Source organism: Aethina tumida, chromosome 6, assembly GCF_024364675.1.
Source record: "Aethina tumida isolate Nest 87 chromosome 6, icAetTumi1.1, whole genome shotgun sequence".
Lineage (NCBI taxonomy): Eukaryota > Metazoa > Arthropoda > Insecta > Coleoptera > Nitidulidae > Aethina > Aethina tumida.
The window spans coordinates 16,182,168-16,209,750 of NC_065440.1; the positions used below are offsets into that span (position 1 = coordinate 16,182,168).

Sequence of the window (27,583 nt, forward strand, 5' to 3'; positions counted from 1 at the left end):
ATAAATGTAATAAATGGAATAAATATAATAGAATATATAGAGTGCATAGAATAAATACAGTAAATATAATATATAAAATAAATAGGGTAAATAGAATAAATAGAAAAAAATAGAATAAATAAAATATTTTTTTTAGAACAGTATAAATAAATTAATGTATTTAAATCATTATTTATTCGCAAATTAACGCTTAAAAATATTATTTGAACATTTTTTTCAGAATATTATATAAACATATTAAAAATCAAATAAATAAAATTGGAAAAAAAATTATATTTTTATATTAAAAATATTTTTTTTATTAATTATTCCAATTCCAATTATTAATTAATATAGTTTTAAATTAAAACAGTTTATTATTAAAATTTTACTATTTTTTATTGTAAAAATTATAAAAAAAAATATTTTTCAACATGAGAAATTAAATAAATTTTAATTATTGCATTATATTATTCATAAATCAAGATTAGAAAAGATTAAAAAAAATTAAAATTTAGAAAATTTTAATAAACAAAAAGTAAAAATAAATTTTTCTTATTAGTATATAAATTTATTAACACCAAGATTAAATAAATTTGTTTAATTTTATATAATCATTTTTAATAAATAGAAAAAAAAAATATTTGTTCATTTAAAATAAAAAGTAATAATTTTTTTTGAATAAAACTTATATAATTAATATAATTGTTTAACAATTTTTTTCACAATATAAAATATTAAAATTATTTTAATAATTAAATTATCAAAAATAAAATAATTAAATTAATTTTTTTCCCATTTTAAAAACTATTTTTAGACCAATCAGAAAAATCATAAATGATTATGACTTTTCATAATATTTTCCTGTAATATTATATTATTACCACTCGCAATTATTAAAAGGTGACGGATTTAATTAAAAAACCACCGCCGGCACCATTAATAACGTAAAATTAAAAACGGCGATTAGAAAAGAAGATGATGATGAAAAAAAGAAAAATTACGGCGAAACCTTCGTTCCGACTTCCGCCTCGGGGAAGAGTCGCACGCCGCGACGCCCCACGCCTCGCACGGCCGCCGTCCCCGTACCGAACCGTTCACCTGGGCAGCGGCGGGGCACCGTTTCACTCCTTGCGGCATCCAGTGACGACAGGTGTTCGCGACGAGCAACACGCACCGCGCACCGACGACCACGCTACGCAGACGAGGGCCGGCTTCTGGCACGCCGACGAGTGACAGTGTTTAGGGGAGAGTACCGACCCCCTCGCCGTTTGTTGATCCGTTTATTTGCTGTTGCGGCGCAATTCGGTAATTTGAGGTTTTGACTTGAGATGGATCCGGGACCGTGACTTGATAAAGTGATTTAAAGGATTTTATCGAATTTGACAAGTGATTGTTGTTCAGTGCACCAAATTTGTGGATTACGTACTAATGTTTACATTTGGGTGAGTTTTAATTAGGATTAATTTGTTGAACGCATTAAACGGTGTTTAAATGTTTCAATTCTATTTTTAGTTTACGCCGAATCAAGATTAAAATTAATATTTTTTCACATGGTTTATTGTGTTTTTAATTGTTTTGGTTGTTATAAAATTGTAGGAAATGAAAAAAAAAATTAAATTGTGGATAAAAAACTAAGACGATTTACTGTTATTATAAAATTTAGGATGAGAATTGCAGAAAACTATTTCCTTTTGCATTTAATTAAATAATTAGTAATTAAATTATATTAATTTGTAATTTTAATTAATGACACACTATGTAACTCTTTAAAATTATGTTTGCTAATTATTTTTGTTGTTTTACCATCCTTTAAAATTAAATAATTATATAATATTTTTTTAATTGGTGTTCAATTCCTTTAAAAATTCATAAAAATTAACAGTTTTTATTACTCTTAAATATTACTTTTTTAATCCAAAGAATAATTTTGTTATTTTTTTTTTAAATAAACTTATATTTTCATATTTTGGAGAAATAAATAATATTATTAATTGGTCAGCTCTTATAAAATTTTATAAATATTGATTGTTTTTAGTTTTTATTACTCTTAAACAATTTTTTATTTATTGAACGTACCATTTTAAGAACAATTTTATTATCTTTTAAATTTAAGTAATAATTTTATATTATTCAATACATTTAAAAATATATAAAAATTGAGTCTTAATGTTTTATTACTCTTAAATATTACTTTATTTATCGTATATCCCATTTTAAGAATAATTTTATTATCTTTTAAAATTAATTAATATTTCCACATTTTGGAGGAATAAACATTATTAATTGGTATCATTCAATCCCTTTAAGAGTTTATAAACATTGACAGTCTTTAGTTTTTATTACTCATTAAACATTTTTTCATTTATTAAATATACCATTTTGAAAATAATTTTTTAATATTTTAAAATTAATTACTAATTTTGTATTATTCAATTGATAGTTTTCAGTTTTTATTTCTCTTAAATATTTTTGTATTTATCGAATATCTCATTTTAAGAATAATTTTATTATCTTTCAAAATTAATTAATATTTTCGCATTTTGGAAGAATAAATATTATTAATTATTTAATCCCTTTAAAATTTATTCATTCATAGTCCTTAATATTTATTACTCTTAAATATTTTTTTATTTATTAAATATGCCATTTTGAGAATAATTATAATATTTTAATATTAATTAATAATTTTGTATTATTTAATCCATTTAAAAATATATAAAAATGGATAGTTTTTAGTTTTTATTACTCTTAAATATTTTTTTATTTATTAAATATGCCATTTTGAGAATGGCTTTATAATATTTTAATATTAATTAATAATTTTGTTTTATTCAATTTACTTAAAAATGTATAAAAATTGATAATCTTCAGTTTTTATTACTCTTAAATATTATTTAATTTAGAGAATATCCCATTTTAAGAATAATTTTTATTATCTTTTAAAATTAATTATTATTTCATATTTAGGAGGAATAAATATTATTAATTGATATCATTCAATCCCTTTAAACATTTATAAACCTTATTAGTCCTTTGTTTTTATTACTCAACAATTTTTTATTCACTGAATATGCCATTTTGAGAATAATTTTATAATATTTTAAATTTATTTAATAATTTTGTATTATTCAATCAATTTAAAAGTATATAAAAATTAATAGTCGTCTTAAATATTATTTTATTATTATTATCCATTTTAAGAATAATTTTATTATCTTTTAAAATTGATTGATATTTTCACATTTAGGAGAAATCATTCAATTCCTTTAAAAATGTATAAACATTAATAGCCTTTAGTTTTTATTACTCTTAAGTATTTTTTATTTATTGAATTGCCATTTTGAGAATAATTTTATTATCTTTTAAAATTAATTAATAATTTTATAGGATTCAATACACTTAAAAAATGTATAAATCAGTCTTCTATTACTCTTAACTATTATTGTTTTTTATTGAATAACGAATATTTTAAGAATAATTTTATTTCCTTTTGAAATGAATCAATTTTTTCATAATTTAAGGGAATAAATAATATAAAAAATTGACAGTTTTTATTACGTTATTCTTGAATAATTAATTTAACATTAAGCAAGAGTAAATAATATTTTTAATTAGTATTATTTAATACATAAAAAATTAAAATAATGACAATATTTTCATAATTTATTTTTTATTACATTCGAGTAATGAAGGAAACTGGTCATATTTTCATAATCTTTATATTTAATTATCTTTAAATGTATTTTTTATTTGTTAAATTATCTATTTTGAGAATAATTAACATACCTCAATAACATTTTAATAATAAAAAAAATAAATTACCTTTAAGTAATAAAAGGAAAATTTTCACAGTTTCTTTTTCCACAATTTTATGGACCTATTAAAAAATTAAATTATTAATAATAATTTATGCTTACTTTCTAAATTAAACGTAAATGAGTTAAAATGTTAAGAAGTTATTAGTTAGTTATTTAAATAAAATTAAATTAAAAGTAACATTTTGAAATTGATTGAATTTTTGTTTTTGCATTTTTTTACACAAAATATATAACTATTAATAATAAATTTGTAATAGAAATAATTCATTCTTTTAATAAATAAGTAATAAATAATAAAATAAATATTTTTATTTGAAATTTGTTTTATTTAAACATTTGTTCTTCGTTATTTTTTATATATAAAAATAATTTTTATGGTTATAACATTAAAATAAATATTATTTATAAAAAATAAAATTTGAATATTGAATATTTAAGTAAAAATTTTGATATATTGTACCAAAAATAATAATAATTAAAAAAATATATAATAATTAAAATTCAATTGTATTATTTAAAAATTAAATGCCATCTGTCGAAGTTTCCAGACGGAGTAACCCGTGCCGCAAATTAAACAGTTCCAAAACGGTTAACATTCCCAACCTACGCCAACTCGGCTCCCATAAATTTCACGGGGCTGTAATCAACCACCTGTTACACAAAAACTCACTTCCCGGGGTCCCCCCCACGTAAAAAACAATTCGAAGACGCATGAGAAAAAACCACTCGTCCGTCGTAGCATTCCGGCGTCGATTCCGGAACGGCGGGAAGTCGATTCTGTCATGTGTTACTTCCGGTTAATGTTGAGGGGTTCTTTGTTCTTTGAATTTCGGTGAGTTATTTCGTTGGGGTTTTGTCTTTAATTAGGATAATAACTCGTAAATTTGAATTTCCCGCCCCTTGTTTGGAGGCTGTGACGTCAGTAGCTTAAATTTTGTTAGGTTAGGTTAATTTATTTGGATGAGTACCGACTTTGTTGAGGAGTTTTGAGCTTCACCATGTAAAAAATCACTTCCTAAGGTGACCGAACCTCCCCCAAAGTTTCTAAACTCCCACGAAAACTAACAAAAGACAAAAAAAAAATTAAAATTTCGACTCGTCGTTTTCACACGCCGACTAACATTCATATTTGCGTACCGCGGGATGGAAAGCGGCGGTGTCACCGTTAAATTTGCATATCAGACGTTGCGACACGACTCGGCGTTTTTTTTTTTCTTTCATTTCTTCTTCTTTCCAATCTTCTCCCTCCCGCCGCGTCTCCTCTTCATTTTGCGAAAGTGTAATGACTCGACGGCGTGCGGCTCTTAAATTAGCGAAAGAGATGAGGAGATGCCGGACATCTGGGTCATTTAACAGTCGAGATTTACTGCTCGACGATGCATTGTTGCGCCGTTCTGACCGGCGAACGTTAGATCCTAACGTCACGTCGTTACGTTTTATGTATGTATGTGTGTGTACTTTATTAATTTTTACACGGACATTAATTAAAATTATTAATCGAGCTGGAAATTTCACAATTGAACTTTACACGTGTAGCTTGGAACGTCGATCATTATCGAGTTTTGAATGTCGCCGATGAAAATCGGTAAACATTTTAATTATTGAAGGAATTGCGCAATTTGAAATGACTAATAACGACATTCGGTAAACATTTCAATTAGTTAATTTTAGCAAATATGTAAACACTTTGATTTATTAACGTAATTATCATCACTTTTATTGAAGATTTCTTTAACACAGTTTAAAACTTTATACATAATTGAAACAGTTCTCAAATTGTATAAATATTTTTTATACATTTAAAACAATTGAAAACTTCTTAAGTAAGTTTGAATATAATTTAGACAGTCCCAAACTTAGTAAACAATATTTTATACCATAGCTACATTTTAAAACTTCTTAATTAAGTTTTGTATATGATTAAAAGAGTTCTCCAACTTCAACTATAATTTTTCACACACACAATACAATTTAGAACTTCTTAACCAACTCTGTACATTATTGAGATAGTTCTCAAATTGTATAAGTAATTTTTTTACAATTAAAACAGTTGAAGACTTCTTAAACATGGTTGAATATCATTTAGACAGTTCCTAAACTTCATAAACACTATTTTACACCATAGCTACAATTTAAGACTTCTTAATTAAGTTTTGTATATGATTAAAACAGTTCTTCAACTTCAAATATAATTTCTAACACACATAATACAATTTAGAACTTCTTAACCAACTCTGTATATAATTGAGACAGTTCTCTAATTGTATAAGTAATTTTTATACAATTAAAACAGTTGAAAACTTCTTAAACAAGTTTGAATATAATTTAGACAGTTCCTAAGCTTCATAAACAATATTTTAAATCATAGCTACAATTTAAAACTTCTCAATTAAGTTTTATATATGATTAAAACAGTTCTCCAACTTCAACTATAATTTTTAACATACATCATACAATTTAGAACTTCTTAACCAACTCTGTACATAATTGAGACAGTTCTCTAATTGTATAAGTAATTTTTTATACAATTAAAACAGTTGAAGACTTATTAAACAAGTTTGAATATAATTTAGACAGTTCCTAAGCTTCATAAACAATATTTTACACCATAGCTACAATTTAAAACTTCTCAATTAAGTTTTATATATGATTAAAACAGTTCTCCAACTTCAAATATAATTTTTAACACACATAATACAATTTAGAACTTCTTAACCAACTCTGTACATAATTGAGACAGTTCTCTAATTGTATAAGTAATTTTTTTACAATTAAAACAGTTGAAGACTTCTTAAACAAGTTTGAATATAATTTTGACAGTTCTTATACTTCATAAACAATATTTTCCACCATAACTACAATTTAAAACTTCTCAATTAAGTTTTGTATATGATTAAAACAGTTCTTCAACTTCAAATATAATTTTTAACACACATCATACAATTTAGAACTTCTTAACCAACTCTGTACATAATTGAGACAGTTCTCTAATTGTATAAGTAATTTTTTATACAATTAAAACAGTTGAAGACTTCTTAAACAAGTTTGAATATAATTTAGACAGTTCCTAAGCTTCATGAACAATATTTTACACAATAGCTGCAATTTAAAACTTCTCAATTAAGTTTTGTATATGATTAAAACAGATTTCCAACTTCAAATATAATTTTTAACATACATCATACAATTTAAAACTTCTTAACCAACTCTGTTCATAATTGAGGCAGTTCCCTAATTGTATAAGTAATTTTTTATACATTTAAAATAGTTGAAGACTTTTTAAACAAGTTTGAATGTAATTTAGACAGTTCCAAAAATTCATAAACACTATTTTACGCCATAGCTACAATTTAAAACTTTTCAATTAAGTTTTATATATGATTAAAATAGTTCTCTAACTTCAAATATAATTTTTAACACATGTAATACAATTTAGAACTTCTTAACCAACTCTGTACATGATTGAGACAGTTCTCAAATTGTATAAGTAATTTTTTATACAATTAAAACAGTTGAAGATTTCTTAAACAAGTTTGAATATAATTTAGACAGTTCCTAAGCTTCTTAAACAATATTTTACATCATAGCTGCAATTTAAAACCTCTCAATTAAGTTTTGTATATGATTAAAACAGATCTCCAACTTCAAATATAATTTTTAACACACATAATACAATTTAGAACTTCTTAACCACTCTGTACATAATTGAGATAGTTCTCAAATTGTATAAGTAATTTTTTCTATAATTAAAACAGTTAAAGACTTATTAAACAAGTTTGAATGTAATTTAGACAGTTCCAAAAATTCATAAACAATATTTTACACCATAGCTACAATTTAAGACTTCTCAATTAAGTTTTCTATATGATTAAAACAGTTCTCCAACTTCAAATATAATTTTTAACACGCATAATACAATTTAGAACTGCTTAACCAACTCTGTACATAATTGAGACAGTTATCTAATTGTATAAGTAATTTTTTGTACAATTAAAACAGTTGAAGACTTCTTAAATAAGTTTGAATATAATTTAGACAGTTCCTAAGCTTCATAAACAAAATTTTACACCATAGCTGCAATTTAAAACTTCTCAATTAAGTTTTGTATATGATTAAAACAGTTGTTCACCTTCAAATATAATTTTTAACACACACAATACAATTTAGAACTTCTTAACCAACTCTGTACATTATTGAGATAGTTCTCAAATTGTATAAGTAATTTTTTATACAATTAAAACAGTTGAAGACTTCTTAAACAAGTTTGAATATAATTTAGACAGTTCCTAAGCTTCATGAACAATATTTTACACAATAGCTGCAATTTAAAACTTCTCAATTAAGTTTTGTATATGATTAAAACAGATTTCCAACTTCAAATATAATTTTTAACATACATCATACAATTTAAAACTTCTTAACCAACTCTGTTCATAATTGAGGCAGTTCCCTAATTGTATAAATAATTTTTTATACATTTAAAATAGTTGAAGACTTTTTAAACAAGTTTGAATGTAATTTAGACAGTTCCAAAAATTCATAAACACTATTTTACGCCATAGCTACAATTTAAAACTTTTCAATTAAGTTTTATATATGATTAAAATAGTTCTCTAACTTCAAATATAATTTTTAACACACATAATACAATTTAGAACTTCTTAACCAGCTCTGTACATGATTGAGACAGTTCTCAAATTGTATAAGTAATTTTTTATACAATTAAAACAGTTGAAGATTTCTTAAACAAGTTTGAATATAATTTTGACAGTTCCTAAGCTTCTTAAACAATATTTTACATCATAGCTGCAATTTAAAACCTCTCAATTAAGTTTTGTATATGATTAAAACAGATCTCCAACTTCAAATATAATTTTTAACACACATAATACAATTTAGAACTTCTTAACCACTCTGTACATAATTGAGATAGTTCTCAAATTGTATAAGTAATTTTTTCTATAATTAAAACAGTTGAAGACTTATTAAACAAGTTTGAATGTAATTTAGACAGTTCCAAAAATTCATAAACAATATTTTACACCATAGCTACAATTTAAGACTTCTCAATTAAGTTTTCTATATGATTAAAACAGTTCTCCAACTTCAAATATAATTTTTAACACGCATAATACAATTTAGAACTGCTTAACCAACTCTGTACATAATTGAGACAGTTATCTAATTGTATAAGTAATTTTTTGTACAATTAAAACAGTTGAAGACTTCTTAAATAAGTTTGAATATAATTTAGACAGTTCCTAAGCTTCATAAACAAAATTTTACACCATAGCTGCAATTTAAAACTTCTCAATTAAGTTTTGTATATGATTAAAACAGTTGTTCACCTTCAAATATAATTTTTAACACACACAATACAATTTAGAACTTCTTAACCAACTCTGTACATTATTGAGATAGTTCTCAAATTGTATAAGTAATTTTTTATACAATTAAAACAGTTGAAGACTTCTTAAACAAGTTTGAATATAATTTAGACAGTTCCTAAGCTTCATGAACAATATTTTACACAATAGCTGCAATTTAAAACTTTCCAATTAAGTTTTGTATATGATTAAAACAGTTCTCCAACTTCAAATATAATTTTTAATACACATAATACTGTTTAGAACTTCTTAAATATGTTTGTACAAAATTGAGACAATTTTCAATTTGTATAACTAATTCTTATACAATTAAAACAGTTGAAAACATCTTAAACAAATTTGAATATAATTTAGACTGTTTTATAATTATTTATAAACTGTTTAAATTGTACAAAAATGACCCATGAAGTTTAACAACCATTTTAATCGTACAAAGAATTACTCATGAACTTATAAACTGTATAAATTGTTTTTAAAATTATTTATAAAATGGATTATTAAACATTTTCATTATTAAAACTCAAACTAAACATACAGATGCTAATTAATGCAAAAAATTTTGGAGACTCGAACGCCACATAAGGAAAGAAACCCACAAAAACTTTTACTTGTTCATTAAATCAAAACCCAAATCGAAGACAATTCAAATTTAAAATATGCATGTCCATAACATGTTAAATTAATACGAACACGAATCTTATCGCCGTAAATCTTTGGAACATATTATTAAAAATATGACACTGACCCACTTGTTAATTTCATTCCACAACTATGGAACACAACACACACATATATACAGACACAAAACATCCTTTAACGAACCACGAAAATTATCCAGCGTTAATGATTCATAATTAAACGACCGTCCGTAATTTATCGACGTGTCGAACACGTTTTCGTTCGAAAATTTGCATTTTAATCATTTTCGCTCGGTCGCATCGCCGACCACGAAAAAATAAAGAACGTTACACGTGTCCACGTCCGAGACGCGAAATGCCAAAAAGCGCCGACGGCACAAAACCAAAAGTGCGACATCCGAAACTGACCCGGTTCCGATGGCCGAAAATCGAATCGCAATCGTTAAAAGGCGAACGACGGAGCGAGTCGATCGGGCGATAAATTGGCAGAAATTCGCGTTAATGTGGTTTCTTCCCCCCGTGTTCTTTTTTTTGCTTTTCAATTATAATAATCGACGTTCGGTAATTGATCGCGTTTCAAATTGTCGTGAGATTGGTGGCGGTGCGGAGGCGTTTCGGACGGAACAACGAGCCGTGAAAAACGGGATAAGGGAAAGTTAACGTCGTAAAAATCGTTCTTGTTTTTAAATTTGAGAGCACGGTTCAGATATAATAGTTATAAACTGTCACAGTTGTATAAAAATAATAAACAAAATATAAAAACTAATTTTAAAGTGTATTAATTTTATAAAAAATTATTGATGAAGTTTGAAAATTGTCTTAATTATATACAAACTTGTTTAAAATTTATTAAACTGTATTAATTGTATAAAAAATTATCTATGAAGTTTGGAAACTGTCTCAATTATATACAAACTTGTTTAAAATGTATTAGACTGTATTAATTGTATAAAAAATTGTCTATGAAGTTTGGGAACTGTCTTAATTATATACAAACTTGTTTAAAATGTATTCAACTGTATTAGAAGTATAAAAAAATTGTTTATGAAGTTTGAGTAGCGTCTTAATTATATACAAACTTGTTTAAGATGTTTTAAACTTTATTAATTGTATATAAATCGTTTATGAAGTTTGAGAACTGACTTAATTATACACAAACTTGTTTAAAATATATTATACTGTATTATTTGTATAAAAAATTATCTATTAAGTTTGGAAACTGTCTTAATTATATACAAACTTGTTTAAAATTTATTAAACTATAATAATAATATAAAAATTATATACAAACTTGTTTAAAATGTATTATTTGTATCAATTGTATAAAAAATTGTCTATGAAGTTTGGGAACTGTCTTAATTATATACAAACTAGTTTAAAATGTATTAAACTGTATTAATAGTATATAAAAATGGATTATACAGTTTTAGTATTATCTTAATTATATACAAACTTGTTTAAGATGTTTTAAACTTTATTAATTGTATATAAATCGTTTATGAAGTTTGAGAACTGTCTTAATTACATACAAACTTGTGTAAGATCTTTTAAACTGTATTAATTGTTTTAAAATTGTTTAGGAGGTTTGAGAATTGTCTTAATTATATACAAACTTGTTTAAAATGTATTAGACTGTATTTATTGTGTAAAAAATTGTCTATGAAGTTTAGGAACTGTCTTAATTATATACAAACTTATTTAAAATGTATTCAACTGTATTAATAGTATAAAAAAATTGTTTATGAAGTTTGAGATCTGTATAAATTGTATAAAAAACCGTTTATGACGATGAGAATTCTCTTAATTATATACAAATTTGGTTATAATGTTTTAAACTGTATTAATTATATAAAAAATTATTTATGAAGGTTGAGAATTGTCTTAATTATATACAAACTTGTTTAAGATGTTTTAAACTCTATTAATTGTATAAAATTTTTTTTATGAAGTTTGAGACCTGTATTAAATATATACAAAATTGTTTAAAATGATTTAAGCTGTATTAATTGTAACATTTGAGAATTGTCTTAATTATATACAAATTTGGTTATAATGTTTTAAACTGTATTAATTGTATAAAAAATTGTTTATGAAGGTTGAGAATTGCCTTAATTATATACAAACTTGTTTAAGATGTTTTAAACTCTATTAATTGTATAAAAAATTTTTTATGAAGTTTGAGACCTGTATTAAATATATACAAAATTGTTTAAAATGATTTAAGCTGTATTAATTGTAACATTTGACAATTGTCTTAATTATATACAAATTTGGTTAAGATGTTTTAAACTGCATTAATTGTATAAAAAATTGTTTATGAAATTTGATATCTGTATTAATTATATACAAACTTGTGTAAAATGTTTTAAGCTGTATTAATTGCATAAAAATTGGTTTATGACATTTGAGAATTGTCTTAATTATATATACATTTGGTTAAGATGTTTTAAATGTATTAATTGTTTAAAAAATTGTTTATGAAGTTTGAGAATTGTTTTAATTATGTACAAACTTGTTTAAGATGTTTTAAACTGTATTAATTATATTAAAAATTGTTTATGAAGTTTGGGATCTGTATTAATTATATACAAACTTGTTTAGAATGTTTGAAGCTATATTAATTGTATATAAAATTGTTTATAACATTTGGGAATTGTCATAATTATATACAAATTTGATTAAGATGTTTTAAACTGTATTAATTATATACAAACTTGTTTAAGATGTTTTAAATTGTGTTAATTGTATAAAAAATTGTTTATGAAGTTTGAGACCTAAAAACTGTTAGGTTAAACACAATTTTGTATCATATACCCGGAGACTTCAACAGGTCAACAGAAGACGAACCTTTCTAACACCTCGTTCATTCCGTCAATTCACTCGAACCCAAATAACCAACTCGAATTCAAATAAAACGAAACAAAACAAATGAAAAAAGAAAAAAGAAAATGAAACAAGTGTCCAATTACGGAACGAAACGGATAATTCCCGCTCGGCGGCGCGGATCCCCACGTTCGGATCCGAAATCGGATCTACGAACGGCCACAGAAACCGGAGACGAGACCGTCAAGTGTGACCGCGGCGCGACGAAAACAATGCCACTTGACCTACAACCGACGTCGGTTGTGCGGATTTCGTTTCGAAACGGCCGGTGCATCGGTTTTTACGTAACGATGCAAACGTAATGGGTTTCGGTGCAGACTTCCCGGTACCTACGTCCATTTCTCCGGGGTTCACTTCTTCACTGTGTGTGTCCCGTTTGTTTTTATTTTGTTAATTATACAGTTTACAGTCTTGTATATAATTAAGGCAAACTTCATATATATAATTTAAAACTTCCTTAAAAGTTTGATATACAATTAATACAGTTGAGAGATTTTATTGAAAACCCCTCAGGAAGTCGCGTATACAATTAAGATCTATACAAAATTTAAAAGTGCTTTAACAATTTGATATACAATTAACTCAGTTGTGAGACATTTTAAGCAATTTTCAAAACAATTTTTAGAGTGTAAAATGTCTTAAACAGTCCAGCTTAGAATTAAGATCACTCAGAAGTTTAATAAGCTATTTTATACAAAATTTAAAAATGCCTTAACAATTTTATATACAATTAACTCAGTTGTGAGACATTATAAGCAATATTAAAAGCAATTTTTAGAGTTTAAAATGCCTTAAGCAGTCCAACTTAGAATTATGATCACTCAGAAGTTAATAAGCTATTTTATACAAAATTTAAAAGTGCCTTAACAATTTGATATACAATTAACTCAGTTGTGAGACATTATAAGCAATTTTAAAAGCAATTTTTAGAGTTTAAAATGTCTTAAGCAGTCCAGCTTAGAATTATGATCACTCAGAAGTTTAATAAACTATTTTATACAAAATTTAAAAGTGTCTTAACAATTTGATATATAATTGACTCAGTTGTGAGACATTTTAAGCAATTTTCAAAGAAATTTTTAGAGTTTAAAATGTCTTAAGCAGTCCAGCTTAGAATTATGATCACTCTGAAGTTTAATAAACTATTTTATACAAAATATAAAAATGCCTTAACAATTTGATATACAATTGACTCAGTTGTGAGACATTTTAAGCAATTTTAAAAGCAATTTTTAGAGTTTAAAATGTCTTAAACAGTCCAGCTTAGAATTATGATCACTCAGAAGTTTAATAAACTATTTTATACAAAATTTAAAACTGTCTTAACAATTTGATATACAATTGACTCAGTTGTGAGACATTTTAAGCAATTTTAAAAGCAATTTTTAGAGTTTAAAATGTCTTAAGCAGTCCAGCTTAGAATTATGATCACTCAGAAGTTTAATAAACTATTTTATACAATATTTAAAAGTGTCTTAACAATTTGATATATAATTGACTCAGTTGTGAGACATTTTAAGCAATTTTCAAAGAAATTTTTAGAGTGTAAAATGTCTTAAGCAGTCAGCTTAGAATTAAGATCACTCAGAAGTTTAATAAGCTATTTTATACAAAATTTAAAAATGCCTTAACAATTTTATATACAATTAACTCAGTTGTGAGACATTATAAGCAATATTAAAAGCAATTTTTAGAGTTTAAAATGTCTTAAGCAGTCCAGCTTAGAATTATGATCACTCAGAAGTTTAATAAGCTATTTTATACAAAATTTAAAAGTGCCTTAACAATTTGATATACAATTAACTCAATTGTAAGACATCATAAGCAATTTTAAAAGCAATTTTTAGAGTTTAAAATGCCTTAAGCAGTTCAGCTTAGAATTATGATCACTCTGAAGTTTAATAAACTATTTTATACAAAATTTAAAAGTGCCTTAACAATTTGAAATACAATTAACTCAGTTGTGAGACATTTTAAGCAATTTTCAAAGCAATTTTTAGAATTTAAAATGTCTTAAGCAGTCCAGCTTAGAATTATGATCACTCTGAAGTTTAATAAACTATTTTATACAAAATTTAAAAGTGCCTTAACAATTTGAAATACAATTAACTCAGTTGTGAGACATTTTAAGCAATTTTCAAAGCAATTTTTAGAATTTAAAATGTCTTAAGCAGTCCAGCTTAGAATTATGATCTCTCTGAAGTTTAATAAACTATTTTATACAAAATTTAAAAGTGCCTTAACAATTTGATATACGATTAACTCAGTTGTGAGACATTTTAAGCAATTTTCAAAACAATTTTTAGAGTGTAAAATGTCTTAAGCAGTCCAGCTTAGAATTAAGATCACTCAGAAGTTTAATAAGCTATTTTATACAAAATTTAAAAATGCCTTAACAATTTTATATACAATTAACTCAGTTGTGAGACATTATAAGCAATATTAAAAGCAATTTTTAGAGTTTAAAATGCCTTAAGCAGTCCAGCTTAGAATTATGATCACTCAGAAGTTAATAAGCTATTTTATACAAAATTTAAAAGTGCCTTAACAATTTGATATACAATTAACTCAGTTGTGAGACATTTTAAGCAATTTTCAAAGCAATTTTTAGAATTTAAAATGTCTTAAGCAGTCCAGCTTAGAATTATGATCTCTCTGAAGTTTAATAAACTATTTTATACAAAATTTAAAAGTGCCTTAACAATTTGATATACAATTAACTCAGTTGTGAGACATTTTAAGCAATTTTCAAAGCAATTTTTAGAGTTTAAAATGTCTTAAGCAGTCCAGCTTAGAATTATGATCACTCAGAAGTTTAATAAGCTATTTCATACAAAATTTAAAAGTGCCTTAACAATTTGATATACAATTAAGTCAGTTGTGAAACATTTTATGCAATTTCCAAAGCAATTTTTAGAGTTTAAAATGTCTTAAGCAGTCCAGCTTATAATTAAGATCACTCAGAAGTTTAATAAGCTATTTTATACAAAATTTAAAAGTGTCTTAACAATTTGATATACAATTGACTCAGTTGTGAGACATTTTAAGCAATTTTCAAAGAAATTTTTAGAGTTTAAAATGTCTTAAGCAGTCCAGCTTAGAATTAAGATCACTCAGAAGTTTAATAAGCTTTTTTATACATAATTTAAAAGTGACTTAACAATTTGATATACAATTAACATAATTTAGACAATCCCGAAGTTAAATGAGCAAAGTTTTAAACCTTGAAAGCAATTTTGCATTCGTTATGAACATTTTAAACATTGTTTAACATAAAATTAACATCCAGAAGTTAAACACAAACACGGAACGAACGAAACGAACACAGAATTCGAGACGAATCGATGGGATCCGCGGTATGCGCGTACCTCGCTAAATTATCCAATTTAACTGAACTCCCTGCGCACCGTTAAAATGATTTAACTGAATCTCAGCGCCTCGAAATTGATTTATTCATTCACGAAACACAGTTTTAATGGCACTTTAATCATTGTCAATTTTGAATGGTGGCGGCAGGAAATAGCCGTAAAACACGGAGGCCTTCTCGAAATTGATGGAAAAAGAAGCATGTGTGAGCGGTTTGGACGTTACGGGCACTATTCTGCCGCTGCAACGGTTACCTCTCCGGTGGAGTGTACCACTATTGCGAAATGTGCACGTTGAATAATTGGATGTGTGGCTTCCTCGTGTTACGATTTTATTTTTTCCTAATTCACGATGATTACAATTAGTTTGGTGTTGCCGAGATTACATAATTACATGTTAATTTCGTTCGTTTTTTGACCCGAGGTGCGACCTAGATTTAAATTGACAAATTTTGCATTGCAAAATTACATGCATGTCAATGAATATCTTTATTGACCGGCTGTTGTTACTTTTTATTTAGATCAAAATGTGCTCACATAAAAATTTTATTAATGGTTTATGACAGTTTCTTGTGTAAAGTTGTTTTTAATTATATTCAATTAATTTTACGACTTTGAAATAATTTATAAAATGATAATTCTTATATTAGAAAAATTATACTGTATATTAAAATTTTGCACGGTTTTGTAATCTCATATCTTTAAAAAAAATTATATAATATTAATTATAAATTGAGCAATTTTTAATAAAATTTTTAGAGTTTAAAACCTCTGAAACACACCAGTGTACAATTAAAGCAAATGTCAAGGTTCATAAGCTATTTTTGTATTTAATTTAAAACTTCTCAGGCAATTAGATATACAATTTAGATAGTTGTGAAAATTTATAAGCAATTTTTAATATATTTTTTGGAGTTTAAAACCTCTCAAAACACTCCAGTGTATAATTAAAGCAGATGTCAAGGTTCATAAGCAATTTTTGTATATAATTTAAAACTTCCCAGGCAGTTAGATATACAATTTAGATAGTTATAAGCAATTTTTAATACATTTTTTGGAGTTTAAAACCTCTCAAACACTCCAGTGTACAATTAAAGCAGATGTCAAGGTTAATAAGTAATTTTTGTATATAATTTAAAACTTCCCAGGCAGTTAGATATACAATTTATAAGCAATTTTTAATACATTTTTTGGAGTTTAAAACCTCTCAAACACTCCAGTGCACAATTAAAGCAAATATTAAGGTTCATAAGCAATTTTTGTATATAATTTAAAACTTCCTTGGTAGTGAATATACAATTTAGATAATTGTGAAACTTTATAAGCAATTTTTAATACATTCTTTGGAGTTTGAAACCTCTCAAACAGTCCAGTGCACAATTAAAGCAGATGTCAAGGTTCATAAGCAACTTTTGTATATAATTTAAAACTTCCTAGGCAGTTAGATATACAATTTAGATAGTTGTGGAAATTTATAAGCAATTTTTAATACATTTTTTGGAGTTTAAAACCTCTCAAACACTCCAGTGCACAATTAAAGGAAATGTCAAGGTTCATAAGTAATTTTTGTATATAATTTAAAACTTCCTTGGCAGTTAGATATACAATTTAGATAGTTGTGAAAATTTATAAGCAATTTTTAATACATTTTTTGGAGTTTGGAACCTCTCAAACACTTCAGTGCACAATTAAAGCAGATGTCAAGGTTCATAAGCAATTTTTGTATATAATTTAAAACTTCCCAGGCAGTTAGATATACAATTTAGATAGTTGTGAAACTTTACAAACAATTTTTAATACATTTTTTGGAGTTTGAAACCTCTCAAACACTCCAATGAACAATTAAAGCAATTGTCAAGGTTCACAATCAATTTTTGTGTATAATTTAAAACTTCCTTGTCAGTTAGATATACAATTTATGTAGTTGTGAAACTTTATAAGCAATTTTTAATACATTTTTTAGAGTTTGAAACCTCTCAAACACTCCAGTGTACAATTAAAGCAAATGTCAAATTCATAAGCAATTTTTGTATATAATTTAAAACTTCCTTGTCAATTAGATATACAATTTAGATTGTTGAGAGACTTTATATGCAAATTTTAATACATTTTTTGGTGTTTGAAACCTCTCAAACACTCCAGTGTTCAATTAAAGCTAATGTCGAGGTTCATAAGCAATTTTTGTATATAATTTAAAACTTCCTTGGCAGTTAGATATACAATTTAGATAGTTGTGAAACTTTATAAGCAATTTTTAATATATTTTTTGGAGTTTAAAGCCTCTCAAACACTCCAGTATACAATTACAGTGGAAATCAATCAATTTTTGTTTATAATTTACAACTTCTTCGACAATAGATATACAATTTAGACAGTTGTGAAATTGTACAAACTATTAAATTAAGTCAATTGTGAAGCTTCAATAAATAATTGCTCTTTTACTTTAAACTGTATTTAAATATGCTTAATCAATTCGTCATTTTGTAATAGTACATAACTTAAAACTATTTTAATTAACTATTTAAATTATTTAATAAATTTAAATAAACATTTATGAGTATATTAAAATTTTGCACGGTTTGATTGTGTCTCGACTTAATTAAATGTATAATATTTATGTTCATTATTAATTTGTTTACATTTATATTAATAACAAATTAATACATTAACATAATAATTTGTTATTTAAAACTAAATTAACAGTAGTTTGCAAAGATTTTAATTGTTCATTTTTATCGTCGTCATGTAATTTTATTTAGTAAATTTAAAGAAAAAAAAAACTTTAACGATGCGTCAAACGACAAACCTCAACCTTATTCTTTAATTGTCAATAAAATACATCATTATCAATAAATAATGTTGAAAATAATTATTCGTATAAGATATTATCATTTTTTTTTTACACAATAATTAACCAAACTACATAATTACCCAATAATAATGGGCAAGTCATTATCGATTTAAAAAATAAGCCGTCACGATGATGTCAAGTTTAATTCAATAAATACGCATTGAAATCTAAACAATGGAACTGAAAACTTTGAACTCTACAATGACGAAAAAAATGTTCATTGCGAAAGTGTCGCCGACAATTAATTAGGCGCAGTACTTTCCCGGTTTTTTTTCTTTCTGTTCAGATGATGAACTCCACAAAACAATACGTACGAATGCTTAATTGCTGATTAATTTTCTCGATCGTTGGTGCGAGTTACTTAATAAGTTGAATAAATTTGTTCGAAACTGTAAACCGTACAATTATAATTACTCGAAGCGAATTGAGGAAGATTCAGTTATCCGTAATTTACTAGAAAATATATTAGTACTTACAGGTACCAAAGAAATGGAGTCGAAATGGAGCCAAGGACACCTGTAACAAAATTTTTAAACGTTATTAAAATGCAGCAAACATTAATTGTTAATTATTGTTTTGTTCTCGGTCATTTTTCGATGATTGACCGTTATTAAATCGGTTTGTCGGATTCGATTGTGTGTTTTGTAATAAAATCCGAACAAGTGAAAGGTAAATTATGTCTATTGCAGTTTCTAGATTGTAACTGGGCCTCAAAACGAATAATCAGCTTTATTCAGTATAATAAATTCAATGTAAAGCAATTTTTTTCTAATTTAGGAATTTAACAAAATATATAAAAAAGTAAAAAAATATTCAATCAATTTTAATGGTTTATAACTATTTAATGTATATGTAGATAAAACTACACAATTAAGAGGCTTAAAAACTCCATAAACAACTCTATATACAATTAATAGTTATATGAAACTTCGCCAGACAGTTAAAAGCTTCTAGGCACAATTAAGAGAGTTCGAAACTTCCTTAACAATTTTATATGTAACTAAGACATCACTGAAACTGAAATTTTGTATAAATTCAAGAAAGTTCAAAGCTTCCTAAACAATTCTATATACAACTAAGAGAGTTGTGAAACTTCTTAAGCAATTTTATATACACTTAAGACAGTTCAAAGCTTCGAAAACAATTATATATACAATTAACACAGTTTTGAAACTTTTTAAGCAATTTTGTAAACATTTAATATTATTCAAAGCTTCTTAAACAATTCTATATGCAACTAAGGCAGTTGTGAAACTTCTTAAGCCATTTTGTACACACTTCAAACAGTTCAAAGCTTCGTGAACAATTCTATATAAAATTAAGGCAGTTTTGAAACTTTTTAAGCAATTTTATATACATTTAACATTATTCAAAGCTTCTTAAACAATTCTATATGCAACTAAGACAGTTATGAAACTTCTTAAGCAATTTTGTGTACACTTAAGACAGTTCAAAGCTTCGTAAACAATTCAATATACAATTGAGACAGTTTCGAAACTTATTAATCAATTTTGTATACATTTAACATTATTCAAAGCTTCCCAAACAATTTTATATGCAACTAAGACAGTTGTTAAACTTCTTAAACAATTTTGTATACACTTAAGATAGTTCAAAGCTTCGTAAACAATTCTATATACAATTAAGACAGTTTTGAAACTTGTTAAGCAATTTTGTATAAATTTAACATTATTCAAAGCTTCCCAAACAATCCTATATGCAACTAAGACAGTTGTGAAACTTCTTAAGCAATTTCGTATACACTTAAGACAGTGCAAAGCTTCATAAACAATTCTATATACAATTAAGACAGTTTTGAAACTTGTTAAGCAATTTTGTATACATTTAACATTATTCAAAGCTTCTTAAACAATTCTATATGCAACTAAGACAGTTATGAAACTTCTTAAGCAATTTTGTGTACACTTAAGACAGTTTAAAGCTTCGTAAACAATTCAATATACAATTGAGACAGTTTCGAAACTTATTAATCAATTTTGTATACATTTAACATTATTCAAAGCTTCCCAAACAATTTTATATGCAACTAAGACAGTTGTTAAACTTCTTAAACAATTTTGTATACACTTAAGATAGTTCAAAGCTTCGTAAACAATTCTATATAAAATTAAGACAGTTTTGAAACTTTTTAAGCAATTTTATATACATTTAACATTATTCAAAGCTTCTTAAACAATTCTATATGCAACTAAGACAGTTATGAAACTTCTTAAGCAATTTTGTGTACACTTAAGACAGTTTAAAGCTTCGTAAACAATTCAATATACAATTGAGACAGTTTCGAAACTTATTAATCAATTTTGTATACATTTAACATTATTCAAAGCTTCCCAAACAATTTTATATGCAACTAAGACAGTTGTTAAACTTCTTAAACAATTTTGTATACACTTAAGATAGTTCAAAGCTTCGTAAACAATTCTATATAAAATTAAGACAGTTTTGAAACTTTTTAAGCAATTTTATATACATTTAACATTATTCAAAGCTTCTTAAACAATTCTATATGCAACTCAGACAGTTATGAAACTTCTTAAGCAATTTTGTATACACTTAAGACAGTTCAAAGCTTCTTAAACAATTCAATATACAATTGAGACAGTTTTGAAACTTGTTAATCAATTTTGTATACATTTAACATTATTCAAAGCTTCCCAAACAATTTTATATGCAACTAAGACATTTGTTAAACTTCTTAAACAATTTTGTATACACTTAAGATAGTTCAAAGCTTCGTAAACAATTCTATATACAATTAAGACAGTTTTGAAACTTGTTAAGCAATTTTGTATAAATTTAACATTATTCAAAGCTTCCCAAACAATCCTATATGCAACTAAGACAGTTGTGAAACTTCTTAAGCAATTTCGTATACACTTAAGACAGTGCAAAGCTTCATAAACAATTCTATATACAATTAAGACAGTTTTTAAACTTATTAAGCAATTTTGTATACATTTAACGTTATTCAGAGGTTTCTAAACTATTCTATATGCAACTAAGACAGTTGTTAAACTTCTTAAGCAATTTTGTATACACTTAAAACAGTTCAAAGCTTTCTAAATAATTTTATATACAATTAAGACAGTTTTGAAACTTGTTAAGCAATTTTGTATACATTTAACATTATTCAAAGCTTCCCAAACAATTCTATATGCAACTAAGACAGTTGTGAAACTTCTTAAGCAATTTTGTGTACACTTAAGACAGTTTAAAGCTTCGTAAACAATTCAATATACAATTGAGACAGTTTTGAAACTTATTAATCAATTTTGTATACATTTAACATTATTCAAAGCTTCCCAAACAATTTTATATGCAACTAAGACAGTTGTTAAACTTCTTAAACAATTTTGTATACACTTAAGATAGTTCAAAGCTTCGTAAACAATTCTATATAAAATTAAGACAGTTTTGAAACTTTTTAAGCAATTTTATATACATTTAACATTATTCAAAGCTTCTTAAACAATTCTATATGCAACTAAGACAGTTATGAAACTTCTTAAGCAATTTTGTGTACACTTAAGACAGTTTAAAGCTTCGTAAACAATTCAATATACAATTGAGACAGTTTCGAAACTTATTAATCAATTTTGTATACATTTAACATTATTCAAAGCTTCCCAAACAATTTTATATGCAACTAAGACAGTTGTTAAACTTCTTAAACAATTTTGTATACACTTAAGATAGTTCAAAGCTTCGTAAACAATTCTATATAAAATTAAGACAGTTTTGAAACTTTTTAAGCAATTTTATATACATTTAACATTATTCAAAGCTTCTTAAACAATTCTATATGCAACTCAGACAGTTATGAAACTTCTTAAGCAATTTTGTATACACTTAAGACAGTTCAAAGCTTCTTAAACAATTCAATATACAATTGAGACAGTTTTGAAACTTGTTAATCAATTTTGTATACATTTAACATTATTCAAAGCTTCCCAAACACTTTTATATGCAACTAAGACATTTGTTAAACTTCTTAAACAATTTTGTATACACTTAAGATAGTTCAAAGCTTCGTAAACAATTCTATATACAATTAAGACAGTTTTGAAACTTGTTAAGCAATTTTGTATAAATTTAACATTATTCAAAGCTTCCCAAACAATCCTATATGCAACTAAGACAGTTGTGAAACTTCTTAAGCAATTTCGTATACACTTAAGACAGTGCAAAGCTTCATAAACAATTCTATATACAATTAAGACAGTTTTTAAACTTATTAAGCAATTTTGTATACATTTAACGTTATTCAGAGGTTTCTAAACTATTCTATATGCAACTAAGACAGTTGTTAAACTTCTTAAGCAATTTTGTATACACTTAAAACAGTTCAAAGCTTTCTAAATAATTTTATATACAATTAAGACAGTTTTGAAACTTGTTAAGCAATTTTGTATACATTTAACATTATTCAAAGCTTCCCAAACAATTCTATATGCAACTAAGACAGTTGTGAAACTTCTTAAGCAATTTTGTATACACTTAAAACAGTTCAAAGCTTCCTAAACAATTTTATATACAATTAAGACAGTTTTGAAACTTGTTAAGCAATTTTTTACAAATTTAACATTGTTCATAGCTTCCTTATTAATTAATTGTATGCAATTAAAATAGTTCCAAACTCAGATAATGTATATTAAATTGGAAGGATTAAATTTAAAAAACAACGCAAATAAAATAGTTTTGGTATTTGAACCGACAAACAAAATTGACATTTAAGATCGTCCATAAATAATAATTAATGTCGTCTTCGAATTGTCCAGAGTTAAACGATGCAATTACGTAAGCGACGCATCAGAATTTTAAGATGCTATTTAGCTAAATTGTTCGAGTGTCGGATTTCACATATACCTGTTGAAACACCAGAAACATTCATCGCGGCATAAACGAGCGAACGTACAAATTACACAATTTACATAAAACGTTATTAACGTGCACATTAAAAAAAAAATTGTATTTTCGAATGGTATGAACAGAAGGAAATAATTTAGTAAATTGTTGTTACGTTGACGTGTAACATTTTAAATAAACGTCGCGGTGTCATCTCTGGTAGAGGTTCGGTGGGAACGGCCTGGCCGGTTTTCGGCGTGATTTTGCCCGGCGACTTTCTCCGAATCGCGTCGCTTCGCCCCGGGGCGTCGAGTTTCTCTGTGCGTCGCCCATTAAACGAAACGTTTTCGAGCCGATTTCCTTTCGGAAAAGGTCAAACGATCGGGCGGACGCGATTGGCATTTGTGTTTTCAGCGTTGGGTTTAATGGACACGAGTGTTCAAGACAGAAAATCAATTTGTATATTTATCTTAAAGACTACATCAAGCACAGAAGAAAGATCGAACTCTTCTTAATCAATATTTCTGTACTGCTTAAAAAACTGTACATAAAATTGCTTAAAAAGTTTCTCAACTGTCTTAATTGTATACAAAATTGTTTAGGAAGTTTTGAACTGACACAGTTGTATTTAAAATTGTTTACAAAATATCTTAAAAAATTACGCAACTGTCTTAAATGTATATAAAATTGTTTAAAAAGTTTCTCAACTGTCTTAATTGTATACAGAATTGTTTAGGAAGTTTTGAACTGACACAGTTATATATAAAATTGTTTAAGAAATTTCTCAACTGTCTTAATTATATACAGAATTATTTAGAAAGTTTTGAACTGACACAGTTGTATTTAAAATTGTTTACAAAATATATTATGAAGTTAGACAACTGTCTTAAATGTATAGAAAATGGTTTAAAAAGTTTCTCAACTGTCTTAATTGTATACAGAATTATTTAGGAAGTTTTGAACTGACACAGTTGTATATAAAATTGTTTACAAAAGTTCTTAAAAAGTTATACAACTGTCTTAAATGTATATAAAATTGTTTAAAAAGTTTCTCAACTGTCTTATTTGTATATAGAATTGTTTAGGAAGTTTTGAACTGACACAGTTGTATATAAAATTGTTTACAAAACTTCTTAAGAAGTTACACAGCTGTTTTAAATGTATATAAAATTGTTTAAGAAATTTCTCAACTGTCTTTATTATACACAGAATTGTTTAGAAAGTTTTGAACTGACACAGTTGTATGTAAAATTGTTTACAAAATATATTATGAAGTTAGACAACTGTCTTAAATGTATAGAAAATGGTTTAAAAAGTTTCTCAACTGTCTTAATTGTATACAGAATTATTTAGGAAGTTTTGAACTGACACAGTTGTATATAAAATTGTTTACAAAATTGCTTAAGAAGTTACACAACTGTCTTAAATGTATACAAAATTGTTTAAGAAGTTTCACAACTGTCTTAATTGTATACAGAAGTATTTAGGAAGTTTTGAACGGACACAGTTGTATATAAAATTGTTTACAAAATTTCTTAAGAAGTTATAAAACTGTCTTAAATGTATATAAAATTGTTTAATAAGTTTCTCAACTGTCTTAATTGTATACAGAATGGTTTAGGAAGTTTTCAACTAACACAGTTGTATATAAAATTGTTTAAGAAGTTTATGAACATAATTGTATACAGAATTGTTTAGGAAGTTTTGAAACGACACAATTGAATATAAAATTGTTTACAAAACTTCTTAAGAAGTTACACAACTGTCTTAAATGTATATAAAATTTTTTAGGAAGTTTCTCAACTATCTTATTTATATACAGAATTGTTTAGGAAGTTATGAACTGACACAATTGAATATAAAATTGTTTACAAAACTTCTTAATAAGTTACACAACTGTCTTAAATATATATAAAACAGATTAACAAATTCATAACTCTCTTAATTGTACTCAGAGTCGTTTAGGAAGTGTCTTAAGTGTATATAAAGTTGTTTCACAACTTTCTTATTAAGTTTAGGAATTTTTATAACTTTCTTAATTTTGTTTAGGAAGTTTTAAACAGTCTTAAATGTACAAACTTGTTTAATAATTTTAAATTAATTATTAATTAATAATTATTGAATATATTAAGAGAATGAAATTGGAAAAATTAAAATCAAAATCTTAATAAAAATCAAATAAATTAGTTAATTTAGTTAATAAATTTTCAAATATTATTCTGATAAGACAGAATTTTTATAACTTTCTTAATTTTGTTTAGGAAGTTTTAAACAGTCTTAAATGTACAAACTTGTTTAATAATTTTAATTTAATTATTAATTAATAATTATTGAATATATTAAGAGAATGAAATTGGAAAAACTAAAATCAAAATCTTAATAAAAATCAAATAAATTAGTTAATTTAGTTAATAAATTTTCAAATATTATTCTGATAAGATACCAAACAAAAAGTTCCTATTATAATAAATGAATAATTCTTTATTGTTAATTCTGAAGAATCATTTATTTTTTATATTAGAAATGTTAAATATGTATAAAACCTTGAAGGTATTTATAATTTAACAATTCACCCATAAAACGACTAAATTTTAATAAATCTGGGTGTGTTTAAATTATTACGTGTCCATTGTACCAATATTTACCATTTACATAAAACACAAATTTGTTTATGACAAATTTACCATAAACTTAAGATTTATTTTTCCCAATCGAACCTTGGCCACCTCGATCGACATCTTAACAATTTCTGTTTGATCAAAAGAACAATCGACAATTTGATTGACAAACCGAATTTGCACAAAAATTCGATCGATTTCCCAACAACGATGTAATAATGGCTTATTACCAAACGAGTGTCATCAGCCGACTGTTACGTGTGTTTGATATTAACGTTAAATATTTAATTAGCTTTTAGGCTTTTTTCTTTCTCTGTACGTGCAATGTTTGTTTTCGTGTGCAAACACCGGCTTCTTAGGGAATTGGGTTGCGCAAGTCCAGGTTTCACCACCGCTTAATCAAATGTTTGTACAAGCGTCAGTTTGAGTGTTTGCACTGAAGATTTTACCCGGATTAGCTTGTTTAATTGACAAATATGAGCTTGTCGAATTACGTTGGGAAGGTTGTGTATAAATTTCTGAAAACTGGCTGAAGTGTACGTTCACTTGCACTGTTTAATTAAACACTCGACTTCATCCTGAATACTTTCTATTAATTAATCGAAAATGTGGGCTTAATCGACGATTTAATTAAGTCATTTTTCCGGGTTGAAATGACCTTTCTAATAGTAGTGACCAGTTTTTTAAGCGCCATCGATCACGTCGCTTTTTTGTCGATTGTGAGAGATTCTCTTAATGTGATTGTCCCACACTGATCTTTATCATCGCACGGTGGTAACAAAATTATTAAAAAAATTGTGAAACAACTGATTTATTTAAAAATATATTAATTGAAAATATTTAATTTTAATAAACATAAAAAATTGAATATTAAGAAATATTGATATTTAAATTTATTTAAAAAACTTTATTTATGAATAATAATAATAATATAAAATTAAAAAAACTGAAGGATAAACAAATCTTAAAATTGAAATTTACCGAAAAAATATAAATAAAATAAGCTTCAAAATATTAGTAATTATTTTAATAAATAAAATAATATAATAATAAAATTTAGAGAAATAATAAACAATAATAAAATTACAAAAACTGAAGATTAAAAAATATTCTGATTTTAATAAATAATAATTTAATAATTCATATAAATAATAATTTCAATAAATTTATTGGTA

General features: G+C 25.5%; 1 protein-coding gene across 2 annotated transcripts in view; it reads left to right on the plus strand.

The window, feature by feature from the left end:
• The first annotated feature begins 1,125 nt into the window (after nt 1–1,125).
• The window catches only part of LOC109605539 (uncharacterized), a 47,703-nt gene continuing 21,245 nt past the window's right edge, over nt 1,126–27,583 (plus strand). For both annotated transcript variants that reach the window (XM_049968832.1, XM_049968833.1), the window contains exon 1: nt 1,126–1,424. The gene's annotated coding sequence lies outside the window, so the exon portion shown is untranslated. The remainder of the gene's footprint in view (nt 1,425–27,583) is intronic.